The 23,188-nt window shown below is 37.2% G+C and overlaps 1 protein-coding gene and 1 pseudogene across 5 annotated transcripts in view; one reads left to right on the top strand and one right to left on the bottom strand.

The window, feature by feature from the left end:
- Window positions 1-23,188, top strand: part of PTPN4 (protein tyrosine phosphatase non-receptor type 4) — a 207,211-nt gene that overhangs the window by 37,426 nt on the left and 146,597 nt on the right. The window lies entirely within an intron of this gene.
- LOC123387902 lies at window positions 13,071-13,654 on the bottom strand (annotated as a pseudogene).

The raw sequence follows: 23,188 nt of genomic DNA, 5'->3' as shown, positions 1-23,188 counted from the left end.
TGTATCTCCAAAATAACACCTTCCATCTGTTTCCTGCTGTGTTACCTGGCTAGTGATATAAAATACTAATCTGCTGATATCTTGCCATTTATAGCAGCCTGGATGGATATGGGCTTATACCTAGTGAAATAAGTTAGAGAGAAAGAAATACTGTCTGATTTTACTCCTGAATGGAAGCTGAAAAAGCTGACCTCTTAGAAACAGGGAGTAAAATGTTTCCAGGGGTTGGGATGTAGGGGAAATGGAGATGTTGGTAATAAGTGGTACAAACTTCCAGTACAGCATAGTGACTGTAGTCAGTAGTACTGTACTGTATACTTGAAAATTGCTAAGGGAATAAATCTTAAATGTTTTCAGAACACACAGTAAAAGGTAGTATGTGAGGTGATGAAGGTACTAACTTTATTCTGGTAATTGTTTCACAGTGTGTGTGTGTGTGTGTGTATCAGATCATCTTGTCCTATCTTAAACTTACACAATGTCATATCTCAATTATATGTCCGTAAAGTTGGGGAAAATAAAATATTAATCTTATTTCCTTACCAGTTTCTTAAGCTTAAATTTTTCTGTATTACCATATAACATGGTTGTGAATTTATCTTTTTTTACTGAAACTTCAGGCCATTTCACACTGGAAAAGGGACTGCAGAGCAGTACGTTTAAGGATATTATCTAACTTACTCAACTAATGTGTTTTTCCAAATGTTAAGCTTTAATTTTTTTTGTATTCTGTCATGTTGATAGATAAGTGGTATAGGTTGCCAACAAGGGATAATATTCAATGAAGGAAGTTCTTCATAAAAAGTTTTTATTAATGGAAACTCATGTTTTAGGAATTGATACAAGAAAAGAAGTCCCAGGGCGCCAGGGTGGCTCAGTGGGTTAAAGGCTTTGCCTTCGGCTCAGGTCATGATCCCAGGGTTCTGGGATTGAGCCTTGCGTGGGGCTCTCTGCTCGGCAGGAGCCTGCTTCCTCCTCTCTCTCTGCCTGCCTCTCTGCCTACTTGTGATCTCTGTCAAATAAATAAATAAATAAAATCTTAAAAAAAAAAAAGAAAATGAGTCCCTTTTCCTGTTACTGATTCACTAAAATTCTTTTGGGAGGTTTTAAATAATAATTCTTTTTTTTTTTTTTTTTTAAGATTTATTTATTTATTTGACAGAGAGAGATTACAAGTAGGCAGAGAGGCAGGCAGAGAGAGAGAGGAGGAAGCAGGCTCCCTGCTGAACAGAGAGCCCGATGCGGGACTTGATCCCAGGACCCTGAGATCATGACCTGAGCCGAAGGCAGCGGCTTAACCCACTGAGCCACCCAGGCTCCCTTAAATAATAATTCTTAATATTAATGTTTATTTTACATTTTAACTTACAGTTTTATATTTGTTTCAAAATATTGCAGGTGGATTTACTGTGTTTCCCATCTAGCAAAATATTTTCTTTTGGGCACTTTGGTTAATAATGGAATGTTGTATTTTTCAATATAGTAAACAGTGTATTAATTGCTCTTTTAGAGAAACATATATTTACTATATTTATAGGTTTTTATTATATATATTTAAATATCAGCTCTAATATAATTGAGTGCATTACTACTAGAATGATAAATATTATATGGTACTGAAACTTTTCTACCATTACTTCAGGTTATCAACAGTTTAAGAGGAACAATGTGAGAAATTGACTCTTGGATATGTAGTATATTTATTCCTCTGTGTATTTGGACCCAAGTCATTCAGAATGTCCGAGTTGCTTTGTACTTTTGTGTAGATGCTGCATATTTTAATCTATGTGAATTGCTCTTTAGTTATGCTGTGTACATTAAGAGGGAAATTCAAATCTCTGGTATTTGATCTCTGTGTCCATCAAGTACCATTAAGTCTCAGAAATAGACACTGTGGGCAGCTGCTAGTTTCACCAGCATCTCTCTATTCACTGGGAAGGAGAACTGCTCAGTTTCCTTTAGAGATTAACCAAGCAATAATTTGTAACATCTTAGCTTTTGGAGTCATTCCCTTCCCTGCAGGATTTCTGTACCACAAATGAAATGTTCGTTGTTGCCAAAGTGTGTTTTTTTCCATCTGGTATTCATCTCATCAAAACCTTTTCTGTATTCCCCCCCATGATGTAATGAAGGAGTTGATATAACTTCATTAGTTCCTTTTTTCTTTCTCTTGCATATACAGGATTGAGATAAGCCTGTTAGCATTGCTTCAGTTTGAAGTTCCATTTTCACTGTGGTTTTGGCACAATCATTTATTTTACTGTAGCCAGCCTGTGGAGTGTGTTTTCTCTCCCATGTCCTTGAATTCATTGTCAGTCACAAAGTATTTAATGGAAACATTAAATGCTTTAAAATATGTAGTACTCTCCGCGTATGGGTCCTCAGCTAGAAGCCTGAAAGACTGGAGGCTAGCATCATTTGAAGGTTTATTCACTCATATGACTATTATCTGAGACCTTAGCTGAGGCTTAAACACCTTATGATCTATCTGTGTGCCCTGAGGTTCTTCATAGCACAGTGGCTGTATTCCAAAGGTGAGCATCCATAGAGAGAGTGGGAGCCAGGTTGTAGCCATATTGCCTTTTGTGATCTGGCTTTGGAAGTCACATAATATCACTTTCACCATATTCTATTTGTCAGTTCTATCACAAGGTCACGCTCAGGATCAATGGAAGGGAAATTTATTCAGTGTATAGTTCTAAGGTGCTTCATAGATAGCACTGTTCGAAGACAGAGAACAAAGCTTTTGCATTCAGGGATTTTCTTTTCTTTTTTCTTTTTCTTTCCTTTCCTTTTTTTTTTTTTTTTGGCTTTTATTTTTGCCCACATTGAGTTTTCCCTCAGTTTACTTTTTGACTCTTTTAAAAATTTTTAAAGAGGGTGGCTGGGTGGTTCAGTGGGTTAAGCCGCTGCTTTCGGCTCAGGTCATGATCTCAGGGTCCTGGGATCGAGTACCGCATGGGACTCTCTGCTCAGCAGGGAGCCTGCTTCCTCCTCTCTCTCTGCCTGCCTCTCTGCCTACTTGTGATCTCTCTGTCAAATAAATAAATAAAATCTTAAAAAAATATTTTTTATGTTAAGTGGGCTCCAAACCCAACATGGGGCTTGAACCCATGACCCTGAGATCAAGAGTCACATGGTCTACCAATTGATCTTACCAGTGACTCCTCCCTCAGTTTATTTTTTGGAAATAAAATTACCTTTAAAGTACTAAAGCTGTTCTCTAAAGTGTTTTCTTTGTTATCAGTCTTTATGTACTTAAGAATAACTGATAATTTTTTAATGATACCAGTACCTCAGTTGTTGATGAAAGATACCATAAATCATAGATTTTGTTTTCTCTTAAACTAAGGTGAAATTCAATTAATACATATTTTAGTTATGTGATAATTTGGGTTGATGAATATTTAGTTGGCTGATCCTTATACTTTTTTTGTCTGTTAAATAATATGTTAAACAATTTAGTAGTGTAAATCAAGCTATAAAGGTAGGGTTAGCAGGTGAATGTGGATTAGGATGGGAAACTAAAGGAGTAGAGCGTGAGTAAGGTGGTAGAGTCAGAGAAAGGAGGAGAGAGAATCCCAAGCAGGCTTCAGGTCCAGGTCAGAGCCCAGCACAGGCCTGATGTTATGACCCCAAGATGAGTATCTTCTTGTTATGACCCCAAGATGAGCCACCCAGGTTCCTTGAGAGAGTATCTTAAGCAGCCTCCACACCCAGCACAGGATCTGATGACCCTGAGATCATGACCTGAGCTGAAATGAGAATGCCCAACCGACTGAGCCACCCAGGTGCCCTGACTTATTTATAATCACTCTCTAGTCCTATATCTGTAAAAAAGGATAGAATTTTAAGGATATTTTTTCCCCTGATTATTGTTCCATTGACTTTACATATTGTATATGTGAGAAAATAAGTTTAGAGTCATTAGGTTACTTGCCAAAGCAATTGCAGAGCCAGGAGTGAGTGTGTGTGTGTGTGTGTGTGTGTGAGAGAGAGAGAGAGAGAAGGTCTGTTAGCATCTCTTGTCAACATTTTAACTATTATTTTATTAAATGTCATTTTCTAGCCCTATTTAAATTTGATGTTAGTTCTTTTAAAATACTGTCATTTATGTGTCACTCAGATTCCCTCAGAAGTGTTTTGTTTTACATATATTCATTTATTCATGTATACAATTTAAAATTTTTTTCTTTTTTAAAGATTTTATTTATCAGAGAGAGAGCGTGCACACAAGCAGGCAGAGTGGCAGGCAGAGGCGTAGAGAGAAGCAGGCTCCCTGCTGAGCAAGAAGCGGATATGGGGCTCAATCCCAGCACCCTGGGATCATGACCTGAGCCAAAGGTAGCAGCTTAACCGACTGAGCTACCCAAGTGTCCTTATAATTTAGATTTTTTTAAAGATTTATTTGCTTTTGAGAGAGATAGCATACAAGCAAGGCGGGGCAGAGGGAGAGTGAGAGTGGATCTCAAATAGACTCCATGCTGAACCTGACTTGGGCTCAATCTCACAACTGACCTGAGATCATGGCCCCAGTTGAAACCAAGAGTTGGAGGCTTAACCAACTGTACCACTTGGAACCCCAAGATTTTTTTTAAATTTATTTATTTTAGAGGGAGAGAGAGTGAGTGAGTGGGGAGAGGGGCAGAGGAAGAGAATCTTTCAAGCTGACTCCCTGCTAAGCACAGAGCCCAATGCAGGGCTTGATTCCATGACCCATGAGTTCGTGATCTCAGCCAAAACCAACGGTTGGGCACTCAACTGACTGAGCCACTCAGGCGTCCCTCATACATAAAATTCTATTTATTTATTTATTTATTTAAAGATTTAATTAATTAATTGATTGATTAATTAAATTGACAGCAAGAGAGAGGGAACAGGAGCAAGGGGATTGGGAGAGGGAGAAGTAGGCTTCCTGGCAAGCAGGGAGCCCGATGCAGGGCTCTATCCCAGGGCTCCGGGGTCATGACCATAGCCGAAGGCATATGCTTAACAACTGAGACACCCAGTTGCCCTTCATGTATATAATTTAAAAAACCAAATAGTTTTAAGAATGTTATAGCAAAATTAGCAGATTCTTGCCTTAGAATAAATCACTTTCAGCACATTTAGTTTTTCTCTCATATTTATTACTCAGGTTGTAAGAAATGTCCTTATATTATTTCTGTTTTTTCCTGACTTTTTTGTTCATATTCTGTACTGACTTTGAAGGATGAGACTTTAGACCTCTTATACTTCTGGGGCACCTGGGTGGCTCAGTGGGTTAAGCCTCTGCTTTCAGCTCAGGTCATGGTCTCAGGGTCCTGGGATCGAGCCCTACATCGGGCTCTCTGCTCAGCAGGGAGCCTGCTTCCCTCTCTCTCTCTCTGCCTACTTGTGCTCTCTGTCTGTCAAATCAATAAATAAATCTTAAAAAAAAAAAAATCTCATATTTCTTTTCCCTGCTCCATACACAGATACTTCCTCCAAACAAAATAATCATGTAATAATATTTGGTTAGTTCAATATTTCTTTTCCCCAGAGAGGAATCCTCTGATCATCTGCCTCGAGTTGTAGCCTTGCTTTGTCTTCCTGGAACTGAGTGAGAGAAAGGGACTGGAGAGCTCTCAGCTGAGTATGTAGACTTGCACTTACATAGATTTCCCTGTTTTCAGCTCAGTAAACATGAATCAGCAGCTGTCCCTGAATCCAGAGCCTTACTGGGTTATTTTCTTTAAATTTCTGGTTCTTACAGTGATGGGTAGTTCCAAGAAGGGTGTGAGAGATGGTCATGGAGGAGACTGTTACTTATACAGACTCACTTTGATTACTGCCTTTACTGTTACTTTAGTGTGTCTTAAGCAAACATTGTGTCCAGTCTCCCTTGTTTAACCTTGATACGGCTCAGATTGATTTTCGACAGTGTCTACCCTGAAAGAGAATTTACTGTTTACCAAGAATTTTTTTTTTTAAAGTAAAATCACATGTTAAAATGCAGCTGGTCATCTTGAGTGCAAAAATATGTGATAATTTGCCAGTTACCATAGTGTTTGAAAATGCAAACGTTGTAGTATGTCATTGATCTTTAAAGATTTTGTTAAAAATTTTTTTCCCTAAATTATATTATAGTAAGAAACTATTAATCAGGTTTATAATTATGCACAATTAAGATTATCTTGTTTCTTGTTTTTTTTCCCCTTAATCCCACTATGTTTCATGAGGTGTATATATATGGTTCTTAGGTCTTGTAGCACATTTGTCATATATAAGTTTGTTACTGATAATGACATTTACTTCTGCTGAGAGATTTCCTGGACAGTTATCCAGTAATGAATTTGTAAGTCTTTAGTGTGAAGACTTACTAGCTTAGTGATTATACACAAGTTGCTCTACTTGTTACTTGTTACTTGTAACTATACATTAGTTGCTCTAATAAAAATAAAGATTTTATTATTTGACAGAGAGAGAGAGAGAGAGAAAGACAATGAGAGCAGGAATGCTAGCAGGGGTAGTGGGAGAGGGAAAGGAAGATGTGTGGCTCCATCCCAGGACCTGAGGCAGGTGCTTAAGGCGCCCCTGACTCCTACATTTAAAATGGTTGATTCTTCTCTTCTGTTGCTTGTGATTTAATAGACTTAATCTGTTCTGTAGTTCCAGATGTTTTCTTAGAAGAATATTATAATTAAAATTCCATAAAAGAGCAGTATGCTAATTGCTTTATATGTATATTTTCACCTATGTACTGTTTCCAGCACCTACTGTATTTCCTGGCAGTGTTGATTAAAAATACATATACACAGAAATTATAAAAATGCCAGTTTATTCTTAAAAAGTAAAGAAGAAAATAATTGTTAAGTTTATAGTTTTGAGAATTAGGTATTTATTATCTTGGCAGATGTACAGTAAATTGTGGGTTGTTCATATACCCATTTAATGATGGTAATTACTGAGTGCCCAGTATAATGGGAAAAAATAATTGTGAAAGTTGCTGTAAACTAGTTTTGGGGATTCTGTGTAGAAAGTAACTGCAGATCAGTCTCCCTGTGCCCTGGAAGTTATATACAGATTTTTTTTGTTATAATATACATGCTATATATTGTACAGTGCATAGATCTTCAGTATAAAACTCAGTGAATATTTGCATATGTATACATCTGTGGAGGTACAATAAGATGCTCTCACCAAAAAAAAAGATTCTCTTGTGCCCTTCTAAGTATTTCCTACTCTATTTTATTTCCTCTCTTAGCTTTTTTGGGGTAACCTCTTAATATCTGACAGTTAGTGTTTACCATGGAAATTACAAAATGTGTCTTTACTTATCAGTCTACCTTTAATACTTGTAACATGTTCACCCGCCCAATACAAAAAGCTTAAAAACAGTTAAATACGTTTACCTGCCTCCTACTTTTTTGCTATTATTATGTATTTTAACATCCCCTCATATGTTATAAACCCTGTAAGACATTGTTATTATTGCTTTAAACAATCAGTAATCTGTATATTTGTCTTTATATCTGTACTCTGCACTTATGCATTTCTTATATATCCATGCTTCCATCTAGAATCATCGTCCTTCATCCTAAAGAACTACTTTTATTACTTTTTAAAGAAGGTTTGTTTATGATAGATTCTTTCAACTTTTTATCTTTTGTTATTCCTCACGTTCTGGGGGATATTTTTGCGGACAATAGAATTTTGTGTTGATAGGTTTTTCCTTCGGTAGTTTAATGATGCCACTTCATTAGCTTTCATATTTCTCTTGAGAAGTCATCTTTCACTTTTACTGTATTCACCTGAAGGACAGGAGAGAGGTCCTTTCCTTCTTTGTTTTTAAGATTTTTCTCTTTCTTTGATTTTTAGTCAGTTGTCTGTAATATAGGTATATGTGGTTTTTTATGTGTGTGTTGTTCCTGATTAGTATTTACTGATGTTCTTGAATCTGTAGGTTGATGTCTATAACATTTGAAAAGTTCTCATCTTTCACTGATTCAGTTATTGCTTCTGATCCATTTTCTCTTCTTTCCTTCTATACTTCAGTTACATATATATTAGATTGTTTGACTACATATCACATCTAACATATGTTCTACTTATAATTTTTTTCTGTCCTTTGAGTGACTGTTAATCTGTTTTTGCATGTGCTGATTCTGTGGGGTTTTTTCATGGTGCTTATTCTGCTTTTAAACCTATTCAAGGAGTTCCTCTATTTCACATGTTTTGCAGTTCTAGAATATCTCTGTGATCATTTTCATAGATTCTAATTCTCTAGTGAAATGTATCCTGTTTTAATCTATTTTCTGTTTTTTAATTCTGTTGTCTTTATATGTTGTCATTTATTTTTAAAGTGCTTACATAAGACCAATATATAGATCATTCCTAAGTCTTCTTTTGATTGTTTTGTTTCTTGATTATCAAACAGTTTTCCTGCTTCACATATCTACTAATTTTGCATTGTATGATGGATACTTGTGAGTATAATGTGGAGTAGTGGACAGCAGATTGGCCCACGGGCCAAATCCAGCCTGGTGGCCGTTGTGTGGCCCAGGAGCTAAGAATGGTTTTTACTTTTTTAAGGTCTTGTTCTTGTTTTAAGAGAATGTGCAGTGGAGACTGTGACCCTCAAAACCTAAAAATACTTACTTCCTGGCTGTTTACTCGAAAGGTTTGCTGACCCCTATTATAGAAACTTTGGGTTGTTATCTTCCTTTAAGTAAAAATGCATTTTATTCGGGCGGGCAGTTAAATTGCCAGTGGATCACTTTGATTCTGTGAAGTTCAGTTTTAGGCTTTGTTAAGGAATGTCTGTTTCAATTTTGTTTTTATTCTAAGGCTTGGATTATCTAGGGTCTCACCTAAACACCTGTGGCATTCATCAAGGTCCCTCTCCTCTGATTAGTCTATACTTCATTTATTCAGAACTGTGCAAGCTCTGAACTCTTTGTTTAGCTAAAAGCCTCTCCCATAGGAGGCTTTTAGGCTCCTAGGCTTCTAGGAGTCACCCTGTTTAACAAAATACTGTTAAGTATTTTAACCCACACTGTTCATCTCTGCCTAGGAGGCAGATGAGAACCCAGAAGGGATTTTTTTTTTTTTAAAGATTTATTTATTTATTTGCAAGAGAGGGAGAGAGAAACTAAGCAGACCCCATTTCAGAGCAGAGCTCAACATGGGGCTCCATCTCACAACCCTGAGATCATGTCCTGAGCTGAAACCAGGAGTCTGACACTTAACTGATTGTACCACTGAGGTCCTGTGTGTCCCCCCACCAGAGGGAAATTTTTATATAGTTTTGTAACTTTTTCTTTTTGGCTCTTTTCTCTCTAATAATCTGCCCCCCAACTCCCCCATTCAGCTACCTTAGCAGCCCCGAACATTAATTGTAGTCTTCGCTTCCAACAGGACTGCCACACTGCTTGGGCTCTGTTTCTCTACACCATGATTTGGAAAATGCCCTTAAGGAGAAAGCCAGTGTGAATATGGGATTTGATTTATCTGGTTTTCTTCTATCAAGGATCACAGTGCTGTGTTGGTTATTGTCTAAGGCCTACAAATGGGCTTTTTTGTTTGTTTGTTTGTTTGTTTGTTGGTATATTTGGTCTAGCTTTTACAGATGTTTATAGCAGAATGGTATCCCAACATTAGGTATTCCATCATGACAAGAACTGAAAATCCTGATTGTTTTAAAATGTGAGAATATAGCCCCTTATATAATAGTGGATTTTGATTTGAAATACTTAACATGTTGCGGGCTGTGTTTTTTTGTCCAATATTCAGTTGAGCCAAATAGAAAAACTCAGGTTTCAGTTAATAATGGTAAATAATAATAGTGAATGTATGCACCCTATAAAATCAAGTTAGTCTGAAATCTATTGATTTGGTGACGGGGATAAAATAGCATTTGATTTCCAAAGATGAAGCCCTATGTACATGGACCATTGGGTTTGTTATTTTAGAAGATTTCAGCTCAAGTCATCTGCCACATTTGAGATACACCTTAATCCTAGTTGGTCTGGGCTCACCTGTTATCAAAGAAACTTTGTTTGGCTCTTAATTGTTTAACTATCTTGTGTTTGTGTTTACATATCCAGCATTTTCAAAATCATTGTTAAATATTTTAGCCCACACTGTTCCTCTCTTAACTACCATACTAACAGTGTATATGAAGTACAGACCTGGTAACACACTATTTTATTACCTTATCTCATATTCCTTGAGGGAATAATCATTTAAATGTTTTTGCTCTCATAATGTTTTTTTTGTATTGTACTGAAAGTAAAGGCTGTTTGTCTAGGCCACAGGTTACCATGAGTAATTTGATGAAACTAGGTAGTTAGCTTGGGGTCTACTTTCTTGCTTTTGCTCTGTGTGTCTTTCTTGAAGTTGAATATAGCATGCCCTTCTCAGCTACTTGAGTCCTGTTCTTTGAGAAAGAATATATGCCACAGCTCTGTTTCTGTGCTAAAACTTGCAAACATGCTTTCAGTATTCGTTGAAATGTTGTTGGTGACCGTAGAGATGTAGTTGTTACCATACAGTTAAGCTACATGACTCCCTTTCTGATGCACCACTGCCTCTCCCCTTCTCCCAAGTAATTCTTTGTTCTGAGTCTCCTGTGGAACCAAGAATCCCCTGGAGGAATCCTTGGTGCCCAGGATGACCCTCTGCCCAGGGGCTGGTGTGGGTTGGTGTCGGTGGATGGACTTTGATGATCACAATAGTGTAGAAAAGAACCTGCTTCTCATCTTTGTACCCATTTTGAATGTTACTCCTACTCAAAATTATATAGTTTCTTATCTATATATTAGAAATTTGGTTATATATTAAAGGTAGCATCCATTTAGTCTTACTTGAGTCTTTGTCCTTATTTAATATTCTTTTCTAAAATAAGACTTAAAATAATTATGCTTCCAAAATAAAACAACCCATATATTCATGCATTGCATGTACAGTATAGCAGATTGCTCACTTTCAGAAATCTTCACTTATCCTGAAACTCTTTTCTCCTCCTCCTTGTGAATTCAGTATAGTAATATGTCTTCCTCTTAAATATTTTCCTAGTAACTGTTTTTTTACTTTTTTCATTCACCTTCTGAATTCTACACATAATTTTTAATGTAACTTGTTTGGTTTCCACAAAGAAAAGCAACAGCTGTAATATGTGATGAATCAGTAATACTGTTATGACAAACATTTTTCTGAATGTGCAGACACTTCTTTTTCATGCTTCCTTTGGTTTGTTAATAGTAAACTTGAGTGCTGATAGTGCTTTTCTCTGTTTCTTTTGCATTTAATTTTTTTCCCCGTGTTAAATCTGGAAGTGAATAGGCACTTGAGTTTAGTAGTAGGTTAATTTACAGTGATGAATTCACTGCACATTTTTTTGATATTATTTAACTTTGACTTACTGTGAAGTGACTTTCATTTTTCCTCATCAAGAATAACTTGAGGGGCACTTGGGTTGTCCTGTTGGTTGAGCATCCAATTCTTAATTTTGGCTCAGATTTCAGGGTCTCGAGATTGAGCCCTGTGTCAGGTTCTGCACTCCTTGTGGAGTCTGCTTGAGATTTTTTTCTCTCTTCCTCTCCTTCCCTGTGTCTGCTTCTCCCCCTGCTCATGCTCCCTCTCTCTTGCTCAAATAATAAAATGTTTTAAAGAAAAAGAATAACTTGAATGGAACTGTGCTAGTTTTACAAAGAACTACATAGATCTGGTCATGGATTGTAGCTATTAGATTACTCCACACAGATTATTTAAACATATAGTGATGTCAAAATTAAGATTAAGCACCATGAATAATTGATAAACGAAGTTGTGGTATAGGGAGGTAGTAGCATAGTATAATGAGAAGTGCATGGGCCTTGGAATTCACATCACATATTACAGGCTAGATTTGTATCCTGGACCTATCATATGCTTGCTCTGTGGCATTGTCCCACTTACTTGAGCTTCATATATATATAATTTCCTTTTATATAGGTGGAAATAATATCATCTATTAAGGTTATCAGGATTAAATGAATATATATGAAACAGTCAATAAGGATTCTATTAAGTCATTTTAGAAATGTAATATCCCTTCCTGCCCTTTGTCTTCTTTTCTCTCCTTCCTCTTTAGTAACCCAGAGTCAGCCAAACACAGCATCCACCCAGTTGCCCTGACTTCTGACATCAGTTGCACAATTGGGAGATTTTTTTGTTTGTTTGTTTCTTTCTTTATTCTTTTCTTTCTTTCTAAAGATTTTATTTACTCATCAGAGAGAGAGAGAGAGAGAGAGGTTGTGTGTGTGTGCAAGCAGACAGAATGGCAGGCAGAGTCAGAGAGAGAAGCAGGCTCTCTGCTGAGCAAGGAGCCTGATGTGGGACTCGATCCCAGGTCCCTGGGATCATGGCCTGAGCTGAAGGCAACCACTTACCTGACTGAGCCACCCAGGTGTCCCCATTTGGGAGATTTCTATAACCACCCTGAGTTTCAGCAATTTGTTAGGATTCACAGAACTCATCAAGAGCTGTTACACTCATGATTATAGGAATACAGATTATGCTGGGAAAGGATACAGATTAAGATCATTCAAGGAAAGAGATGGATTGCTCAGAGTCTAGGAGGAGTCAAAACCAAGGACTTCAAGTCCTCTTCAAGGAGTCATAGAAGATGTTACCTTCTCCTGGCTACCATATGTGACAATACACACAGACTGTTTCCAAGGGTCTAGAGATCACCTCCCATTATTGAAGAGCAAAGGCCAAGCTTCTCTTTGGAAAAGGTCGTTTCTTCATGTTAGTGCTACAATTTGTAGTAGCTGATTAAATTATTCAGTAGTTAATATTGCGGTTATTAATTTTTATCTACGTAGTAACATACAATTTTAAGTAGTTTTTCAAAACCAAACAGGACAAAGCATATAATGAAAGCTTAATGACATGCTCCCACCTTCTTATTTATTTATTTATTTTCCCAGTTGCCAAAGGCTATATTGGTATGTATGTTTTAGAAAATAAAGATTGATTCTGTTACTTTCAAGTCACTGGACTGAAGAGCTATGTCTAGGGACACATCAAATAGTGAAAAAGGGGACTGCTGCTTTGGTCACATTTTATTCATAGATACAGTCAAAAGCACAAGACTTGTAGTCAACCAGTTCTTCAGGTTTAAACCACAGGCTGATTTCTTTCTCTGTACTTTCTATTGAATTGCTGCTATGAATGTTGCTCTTGCCAACTTGAATCCAAAAGTCCCGGTTGGTGCCTGGCTTAGAATCTGCTGAGTTGGTCTCCCCAGGCATCACTTGCTTTGTTTTCTCCACAGTCAGTCACACCCAGACCATAACCACAACTGGCCTGCAGCTCATGGGCTTCAGCAGCCCTGGGAAGAATGGGTGGTCCTTCAGGTCAATGGAGTGCTGCTTCAGGAGTTCCTCAGAGGCCTGTAGGAGCTTCATGGCCATGAGATGGAACCCCTGCTGCTCCAAGTGCCCGATGATCTCACCCACCAGGGCACACTATACACTGTCCAGCTTGATAGCATAATCCTCCGCTCCAGATTGGCCATGGCCAGGATGCTGGCTGTGCACTCCTGCTTGATGGGATTGGAATCAACTCTCGCTCTTTTAGTGCTAGTTTCCAAATACCTTTGGAGTTATATTTTAGGCATTTACTCCATTTTTTCTGTGCTGGTTTATGTTTTTTTTTATTTTGGACATAATTATTATTTTTTACCACTCTTTCCCCAGTCTCTTTTGGACATTATATTGACTTCCTGTTATGCAAGATGAGGATTTAATATTTAGTCCATTTTACATCTTCACACACCCCCAAATTCTTTTGTCATAATTTTTATTTAAATCTGTGTATCTATTTATCTATCCCTCTCTATCTAGTATTTATGTATCTTATATTTGTCAGAATTACATTTCTAATAAAAGAAACTGGAAATAACCATAACTTAAACAAGCTTAAAGTTCATTTTTCTTTCACATAAAAGAATTCTGGAGATTGACAGTCCAGGAAAGGGATAGCAACTTCATAGTTAGCAAGGAGTAAGGCTCCCTCTTTGTCCTTTGCTTCAGGAAAGTTTTTAGAGCTCTGCCATGCTTGTCAGCTTTTTGGTAGGTGGCAGTGTTAACCAAAACTGGGTTTGCCTGTTGGTGGTTATTGAACCAAAAGGCACAACTAAGCCAAAGAACAGGAAAAGAAAGGGTTTTACTTGCAGTAAGTAGAGAACACTGGGGATCTTTCCCAAAACAGTTTTTCCTGAACAACAAAATTGAGGAAGGAAGTTTTAAACGAAAAGTGTGCACATATTCATGTAGGGGCTTGCACAATGGGGAGTATAGTGTGGAAGGGGGGAAGAAGTCATCTGAGGGTGACTGAGTCCAGGTCAAAGTCATGAGGACCAGCAGTCATCAATTCTTTGGTTCCATTTGGTCCGTATCTGAGTGCTCAGAGAGGTTAGATCCTACATAGATAACTCAAGGATGTATATATCAGGTCAGTCTTAACTTTTGAGTTGGCACTGGGAGTCTTACCATTGATTTATTATCCCTGATATGCATAGGTTATATCCTGTCCTGATAGTAGCTCTTTGCTCTTCAATCCTTTCACAAGATGGCTGGGAGCCTAAAATGACTTTTCTTATGTCAAGAAAGTTCTGTCTCTCTTCATTTTCCAAGGAACCTCTAACTCTTTCTGCTTATAAGTAGGGGAAAATGGAGAAGCAGAAAGGGCACATGCCAGTTTTGTTCCCGAGTCTTAAGGAGCATTGCTTATAAATTCTACCCTGTAGCTTCTAGTTATGTCTTAATGGCCAAAATTTAGTCACATGCCCTCATTGGGGCTGCAAGGGCTGGGTACTTTATTTTATTTTAAAATTTTTTAAAGTAGGCTTGACGCCAACGTGGGGCTTGAACTCACAACGACCTTGAGATCAAGAGTCACATCCTCTACTGACTGAGCCAGCCTGCCACCCCAGTGCTGAGTATTTTAGATACTATTGCTACCCCAAACAATACTGGAGTTTTATTTTATTTTATTTTTTTTTAAAGATTTTATTTATTTATTTGACAGAGAGAAATCACAGGTTGGCAGAGACGCAGGCAGAGATAGAGAGAGGAGGATGCAGGCTCCCTGCTGAGCAGAGAGCCCGATGCGGGGCTCGATGCGGGGCTCGATGCGGGGCTCAATCCCAGGACTCTGGGACCATGACCCGAGCCAAAGGCAGGGGCTTTTACCCACTCAGCCGCCCAGGTGCCCCAGGAAAATTCTTTAAGAAGATTAAAAATGCTACTCCAGTGAACACACAAATGATAGGAGAATAAAATATCCTTATTGCTGATAAAGAGAAAGTTTGAATGGTCTGAATAGAAGATCAAACTGGGCACAATATTCCCTTAAACCGAAGCCTAATCTAGAGCCAAACGCTAACTCTCTTCAATTTTCTGAAGGCTAAGAGAGGTGAGGAAGCTGTAGAAGAAGAGTTTGAAGCTAGCAAGGTAGTTTCTTGAGACTTAAGGAAGGAGGCCATTTTGCTAATGTAATGTAAAGGCCATTTGCTACAAGGTAAAACAGCCAGTTATTCCAGAAGATCTAGCTACTTGAAAGTGTAGCTACACTAAACAACAGATTTTCAAAGTAGACAAAACAGCCTTCTTTTGCAAGAAGATCCCATCTAGGACTTTGACAGCTAGGGAGAAGTCAGTTCTTGGCTTCAAAGCTTCAGTGGACAGGCTGACTCTCTTGCTAGGGACTAATGCAGCTCATGACTTTAATTTGAAGCCTGTGCTCATTGATTATTCAGAAAATCCTCAGGTCCTTGGGTGGCTTAGTCGTTAAGCATCTGCCTTTGGCTCAGGTCATAATCCTGGGGTCCTGGGATTGAGCCACATATTGGGCTCCCTGCTCAGAGGGAAGCCTGCTTCTCTGTCTCCCACTCCCCCTGTTTGTAGTCTCTCTCTCCCTGTGTCTCTGTCAAATAAATAAATAAAATCTTTTTAAAAAATCCTCTGGTCCTTAAGAATTATGCTAAATCAATTCTCCCTGTGATCCATAAATAGGAAAACAAAGCCTGGATATAGCACATTTGTTTACAACATGGTTTAGTGAATATTTTAAACCCATTATTGAGACCTGCTCAGAGAAAAAGATTTCTTTCAGAATTACTGCTCACTGACAATGTGCCTGGTCATGTAGAGCTCTGATGGAGATGTAATGCTGGCTTCATAGAGTGAGTTTAGAAGTAATCTTACTGCTTCTACCCTCTGAAAGGAATCGGAGAGAATTGATACACTTTTTTCTAACATGTTTGGTATAATTCACCAGTGAACAGGGCTGGTTCTGATGCTCTCTGCTTTGGAAGTTTACTTAATTTGCCTTAACATTTCAAGCAGTAAGTTGCTTATTTTTTCTCCTTAATAAGTAGAACAAAAATGGATGATTGTTTACAATGAAATTTGAAACTATCTCCTTATATTTGCATTCAAATCAGGTGTTTATTTTTTCAGTTTACCTCCCCTTCCCAATTCTATTTTATGTGTGTTTTGGCAGACTATAACGTCATCTTACTTACTTGGTAAGTAGTAATTTTGTAGTCTAGTTATTCCATAATGTGTACGTATATCAAAGTGTCTCGTTGTACTTCTTAAATATATACAATTTTATTTGTCAACTGTAGTTTAATAAAGGTTGAAAAATAGATACTACAACCTTGCCTCAGCCCTCATTCTTCTACTTAAATTGCTTACTCAGAGTTTATCATGTAGTTGAGAAATTAGCTTCTCAAGGCTTACTGTGCTTCACTTCTAACAGAACTGCTACCTTCTTTTAAGGAAAGCTCTTATATCTCTGATCACATTCTGTATCTTAATCAGTTTTGTACATATTGATGTTCCTTTAGGATTTACTATTGTTTTTGTGTCTTTCATTCTTTCATGGTTTATTTACATTTATGTTGGATTACAGATATTTGAGGATTTTTCAGTCCCCTTTTACTAATTTTGATTTTAATTTCATTATGTTTAGTGAGTGTGCTTTGTATAATTTCTGTTCTTTTAAATTTGATAAGGTTTGCTTTAATAAGGATTATTTTAAATTTGATAAGATTTATGGCATATTTTAGTGAATGGTATAGCCCTTGGAAAAAAATGTACATTCTGCTTTTTTTGCATGGAGAGGTCTGTAAATGTCAGTTAGGTTATTGACTCAGTGTTTTTATAACCTTGCTGATTTCTCTCTTTGCTTTGCTCTGTCAGTTTTTTGAGGAGGAATGTTAAGTCTTCAACTATAATTGTGTAATTGAACATTTGTGTATCAATTATGTTAGTTTCACCTCTTGTATTTGTATTACCTCTGTTGTATTATCTATTTATGGTTGTTACTTCTTCTTGGTGAGTTAACTCGTTTATCATTATGTAATGTCTGTCTTTATCCCTGGTCATTTTCTTTCTTCTTCTGTTCATTCATTTGTTCTTTCTTTCTTTCTTGTCAGTACTCTTCATCTTCCATTTGAGTAGTGTTTGCATATTGTGTCTCTTCATTGTATTATTATTATATTAATATGTATTACTGTGTACATATTATTACATACATACATATACATACATATATGTACAATATTAATATGTACATTTTTATATTAAAGTGGAAATTTAGTAGGCAGTGTATAATTGGGTCATCTTTAAAAATACAGCCTGACAGTTAATGTCTTTTAATTTAAATGTAATGAAATTATTGAATTCATTCAATTTAGTCCTTCCATTTTTAAGTTCTTTTGTTTATCCCTTCTGTTTTTTGTTTCTTCTTCCTTTCTTGCCATCATTTGGATTATTTGAGTATTTTTAGTATTCAGTTTTGGTGTATCTTTTTTCTTTATTGTTTTTTTGAGGTTGCTATATCGATTATAATATATATACCTACTTTTTACAGTGTACTTATATTTCCTGTTTTACGAGACACCTGGGTTGCTCAGTCAGTTAAGCTTCTGCTTTCGGCTCAGGTCATGATTCCAGGGTCTTGGGATCAAGTCCCGAATCGGGCTTCTTCCTCAGCTGGGAGCCTACTTCTCCCCCTGCTTGTGTGCTCCATCTCTCTCTTTCTTTCTCTCTTTCTCTGTCTGAGACAAATAAATAAATAAAATATTTTTAAAAAATAAAAAATAAATGGGATGTGTGGGAGGCTCAGTCGGTTAGGATTTTATGTTTTACCACTTCAAATAAAACTATACAGTTCCATCCGTACAGTTCCCTATTCCCTCTCCCTTTTGGGGTATGTTTGTCATATGGTTTGATTTTACATGGAATAAAATCTCCCCAAACATGCATAAGTTTTACTTTCAATAGTAATGCATATTTTATATAATTTATCTTATTTTACTTTTAATTTGAGAGAGAAAGAGGAAGAGCACAAGCAGGAGAAGTGGCAGATGGGGAGGAAGAAACCAACCTCCTGCTTTGCCGGGAGCCAAATGCAGGGCTCATCCCAGGACTTGAGATCATGACCTGAGCTGAAGGCACACGCTTAACCGACTGAGCCACCCAGGTGCCCTTATAATTTAGTAGGAGAAAATAGTTTTTTATATTTACCCAGATACTTCGTTCCTTTGACTTGAAGTTTCCAATTTCCCTGTGGTTTCATTTCAATTAAGTGAAGAATTTCTTAAGTTCTTTTAATTTTCCTTTGTATGGCAGTGTTTTGAGTTGTCTTATAATTGAAGAATATTTTCAATGGATATAGTTTTCTAGGTTGATAGCTCTTTTTTCTCTGTACTTTAAATATGTAGACTTTAAATATTTAAAGTCTTCCATAGGTTTTGTTTGTTTTTGTTTTAAGATTTTATTTACTGTTTTGTGACTTCCATAGGTTTTGTTTGTTTTTGTTTTAAGATTTTATTTACTTGACAGAGAGAGCACAAGCAAGGGGAGTGACAGAGGAAGAGGGAGAAACAGGCTTTCCTCTGAGCAGGGAGACTGATGGGCGCCTTGATCCTAGGACCCCAGGATCATGACCTGAGCCGAAGGCAGACACTTAACCATCTGAGCCGCCCAGGTGCTCCACTTCATAGTTTTGATCCAAACTCTGCAGTCATTCATCTTAACTGTTTCCCTGTGTGAATTGTATATTTTAAAAATATTCCTGGTCTTTAAGTTTTTTTTAAAAATTGAGCTTGTCTTTCAGCAGGTTGATTTTGATGGATCTGGCCTTGGTTTTATTTAACTGAGATTTTCTTATCATTAAATCCATTCCTTGGAACAAATTAGGATACTCTTCATTTGTTACTTTTTCAAATATTTTTCTTGTCTTCTTCAGGAACTCCAGTAATGTGAATTTTAAATTTTGTCCTGAGTCTCTGTTCAATTTTTATAAAAACTTTGGCTTTCTTTCAGATTAGATACATTGCTCATGACCTTTAAATTGACTTTCCAGGTATATATGTGGGTGTGTATGTATATATTTTTTCTTGAATTTCTGTATATTATTTCATTTTAAGAGTATATACTTTCCTTATTCATGATGGTGGTTATACTATGTAAAAGTCTTTGCCTGATAATTGAAACATCTCAAGGTATCTTTTATCTTGAAAATTGTTTAGGTTTTTCTGATTCTTGTGTACCTAGTAATTTTTTTATTGTATCCTGGACATTTTGGAATCTTGTGAGACCCTGTGTCTTTTAAAAATCCATTCTATAATAGTAATTTTGTTGATATTTGTTATTTGTGATTAACCCAGTATTCAAATACTTCTCATTCTGGGGGGCATTGGTTCCAACCTGAATTTAGTTCCAAAGCCTGTGATCTTTGGATCTGACTTGGCATGCAGCATTGAAGGGCTAGTTTGAGGCTGATGCTGGAGCTCAGTTCTCAGTCACTGCCGTGGTTCTTTAGGTGTATTCAGCACACGCACAGCTTTGGCAGGAGCCCAGGACTTATGTTGATTTATAGTCTCCTATATTTTGCAGGCTTTTCTCCACATTTTCTGGATTCGGTGGCCATTTTTCATAATTACTGTGCTCAGAGGGTTGAGATTCTTTTCTGTGTAGTGCAGTCTTTCTTTGTTGGGCAGTGCTGTAGGATTGCCTTAGGGTGTAGAGCTGAGAGAAAAGTGAAGTATAAAAAATAAACAAGCAGACATTGCTCCCTACTCTTTAAAAAACCCTTTTTTCCTGTTCCTCTGTACAGAGATGGGTGTTCTCTTGGGTGTTTTAGTTCCTACAGTATCATCACCATGGCCGTGCCATTATATAACTGGGGTTGTCCCTGGGGCAAAGCTGGTAGAGAGGAAAATGTGTCCCCCCCGCAACACACTCTTCAGTTCACAGGGCTCCTCCTTTTCCTTTCTCTTCTTTTGCTGCCGTGCCTACTGTGTAGTTCCCTAATTCGACCCATCTTTGAGTCAAAGGTTGAAGTAAAGAAAATTAAAGAAAGGGGAACAAAAGAACACCTGGGAAGTGCACCATATCTCAGATTGCAGTTTTGCCTCTCCACTCTGCCTGCTGTAATTTACTTTTTTGGATTGCTTTATATATTTTTATCTCAAGTCTTTAGTTGTAATCAGTGAAAAAAGTAGCTTCTACTGTGCTTATTTCATGTTGGTCTGTACCAGAAATTGAATATAAATCTTTTCTTAGCTACGTTATACTAGAACAAGTTTTTCTTTGGTAGTTGTGTAGGATCTTTCCTACTTTGATACTTGTTTCTATAAAGTGACACTTGACTGACTCTCAGCTTCTCATCTGTAGAAATTTTCCTGCTTGTCAGTATGTTCTCTTGCTTAACCTAGATATCACATGACTATGCTTTTATTTTTTATTGTTTGAATAATATTTAGAATATGTTTCTCTAGAAACAGGTTTCTTTTGTATATCCAAATTAGTATTTTGTTGGATAATTTTACTGAGTATGGCTCTCGTCTTAGTTTTAGCTTTGTATCTGTCAGATAATAGTAATCATTCAGAATCATGCTGTTTTTCCTTAGAGCTTTCACAGACGAAGACCAAAATCCTGGCCCTCTGACTCTTCAAACTGATGCTTTTATCTTCCTCACCATCTGCTGTTGGTTGACTGGTGTGTTCCTTCTCTGTATCTTCTTCTGATCAGTGACATAGATTACAGATATGTTAAAAGTTGTGGTCACGAAAGATTGGAGATAAGTATTCCCTGGTGCTGTTTTTCTTATAATTTTGTATGTATAGGAATTTAATCGTGGGCTCTTAAGGATAGAAGTTCACATTGCTATCTCCAAATCTCAATTTCATAGGTCTGTTTTGGGGCTCAGAAATCTATATTATACAAGAGTACACAAGATAATTTGGAATCCAGTTTGTAGTTTCTGTCCTTACAAAAAAACACAGTTGGGAGGGATTGAAGACTGCCTTGGCCTTATTAATATTCTGCAATTAGCCATTACTTATAGAGCACATTTTCCTGTTTATTCATTACATGTACTAAATGGGACATAATGAAAATCCATGTTTACAGCTATATTATATTTGATGTTCTCACTCATAGAGTAGGTTTTCTGTTCAGTATTTTTCTAAAAAATGTGAAACTAATGTATAGTTTTACAGGTGTTGTCTTTAGCAAGAGTTTTGAGCCCGTGTACGTCTGTAGTGATAATTCTCAAATGGGACTGATTTTGTACCTGCTCTCCCTGCCCCAAGGGACATTTGGCAATGTCAAAACATTTTGGTTGTCACAGTTGGTAGGAGCCCCTGGCATCTGGTGGGTAGAAACCAGGGATGCAGCTAAACATTCTGTAATACACGGGATAGCCTTCTGCTCCCAGAATTATCTGACATGAAATGTCCTAAGTGCCAAAGTTGGTTGAGAAACTGTGCTCCAAAATTAGTGTTAAATGAAGATTTTTTGATTAATACATTTATTTGTTGAAAGAATCTTCTTTTAGTTGCAGTTTTCTACCAATTGGGTGTTCTTACTTTTGAAAGTTAGGAGTCAAGAGATTTTGTTTTGCCCCTTACCACACTCCTATACACAAACATTTCTTCTTCATTTGATAGATTGCATTGTGCATTTGCGTATTAATAACTGGGTAAATGAGAATGACTACATTAAGACAGACCAGTGCTCTCATCTCCCTGTGAAAAAATCTATTTTAGTTCACCTTTAAAGGAAGGCAAAGAAGGAAAGTAGGATGTTTTGGGGACTAATTTTGAAATAGGGGGTTTCTACTATTTGTAACTTTTGTGTGCATCAGCAAGAAATACATTAGATGGGATACCTGGGTAGCTCAGTCAGTTAAACATCTTCCTTCAGCTCAGGTCGTGATCCCATGGTCCCCGGATCGAGTTCCACATCAGGCTCCTTGCTCAGCAGGGAGCCGCCTTCTCCCTCTGCCTGCTGTTCTCTCTGCTGGTGCGCGCGCTCTCTTTCTCTCTCTGACAGATAAATAAAACTCTAAAAGAAAAAAGAAAATATATTAGAGTCCCCACTGGGCCACTTGCTTGCTAATTTTCCTTGGTAAAACAAAATTTTCCCAGTCTAAATGATTATGAATCATGTTTCATTGAGGGTTTTGGTAATCACAAAGAGCAGAATGAACTTTTTATTTGAAGTATAACATACATAAAATAAAAATCAAATCTTAGGGGCGCCTACCTGGCTCAATCAGTAGTGCATGCAACTCTTGATCTTGGGGTCATGAGTTCAAGCCCCATATTGAGCGTGGAGTCTACTTAAAAGAAATCCTAAATGTAAGATTGACAAGAATTATGAAGTTAAATCTTCTGTGAAACCACCATTGAATCAAGATATAGAATATTACCAATATGTTAGAAGCATCCTTTGTACTTCCTTCTTGTTACTTTTCACTACTAGCCCAGAGCAGTCACCAGACTGACATAGATTAATTTTGTCTGTTTTTTACTGTTATTAGAATAAATCATTTGAAATTGCTGTTTTTGTGTGTTGGTGTCCACAGTTTCATATATAGTTCTGCCTAAATATTACCCCCCCTTCTGTATAATACTCCATTTCTGGTAGCCAGTTTCCAAAAATGGCCCCTCAATGAACTATACCTCTTAGTATTCACACTTGCAGAATTCCTCACTCCTGAATTTTGTTTGGTCTTTGTGATTCGTTTTGTCCATGGCAGTAAAGAAGACTCTGTGACATGAAGCCTTCCACATTCTAGCTGGGTCTCTTAGAACTTACACTCTTGCAGCAGTCTCAGAATCCAGCTGTCTTGCTGTGCGAAGTCTGTACCATA

This window comes from Mustela putorius, unplaced genomic scaffold (genome assembly GCF_011764305.1).
Source record: "Mustela putorius furo isolate JIRA1106 unplaced genomic scaffold, ASM1176430v1.1 tig00003867_pilon_pilon_pilon, whole genome shotgun sequence".
Taxonomy (NCBI): domain Eukaryota; kingdom Metazoa; phylum Chordata; class Mammalia; order Carnivora; family Mustelidae; genus Mustela; species Mustela putorius.
The sequence above is the reverse complement of the archived record's forward strand: the minus strand, read 5'-3'. Positions and strand labels throughout refer to the sequence as shown.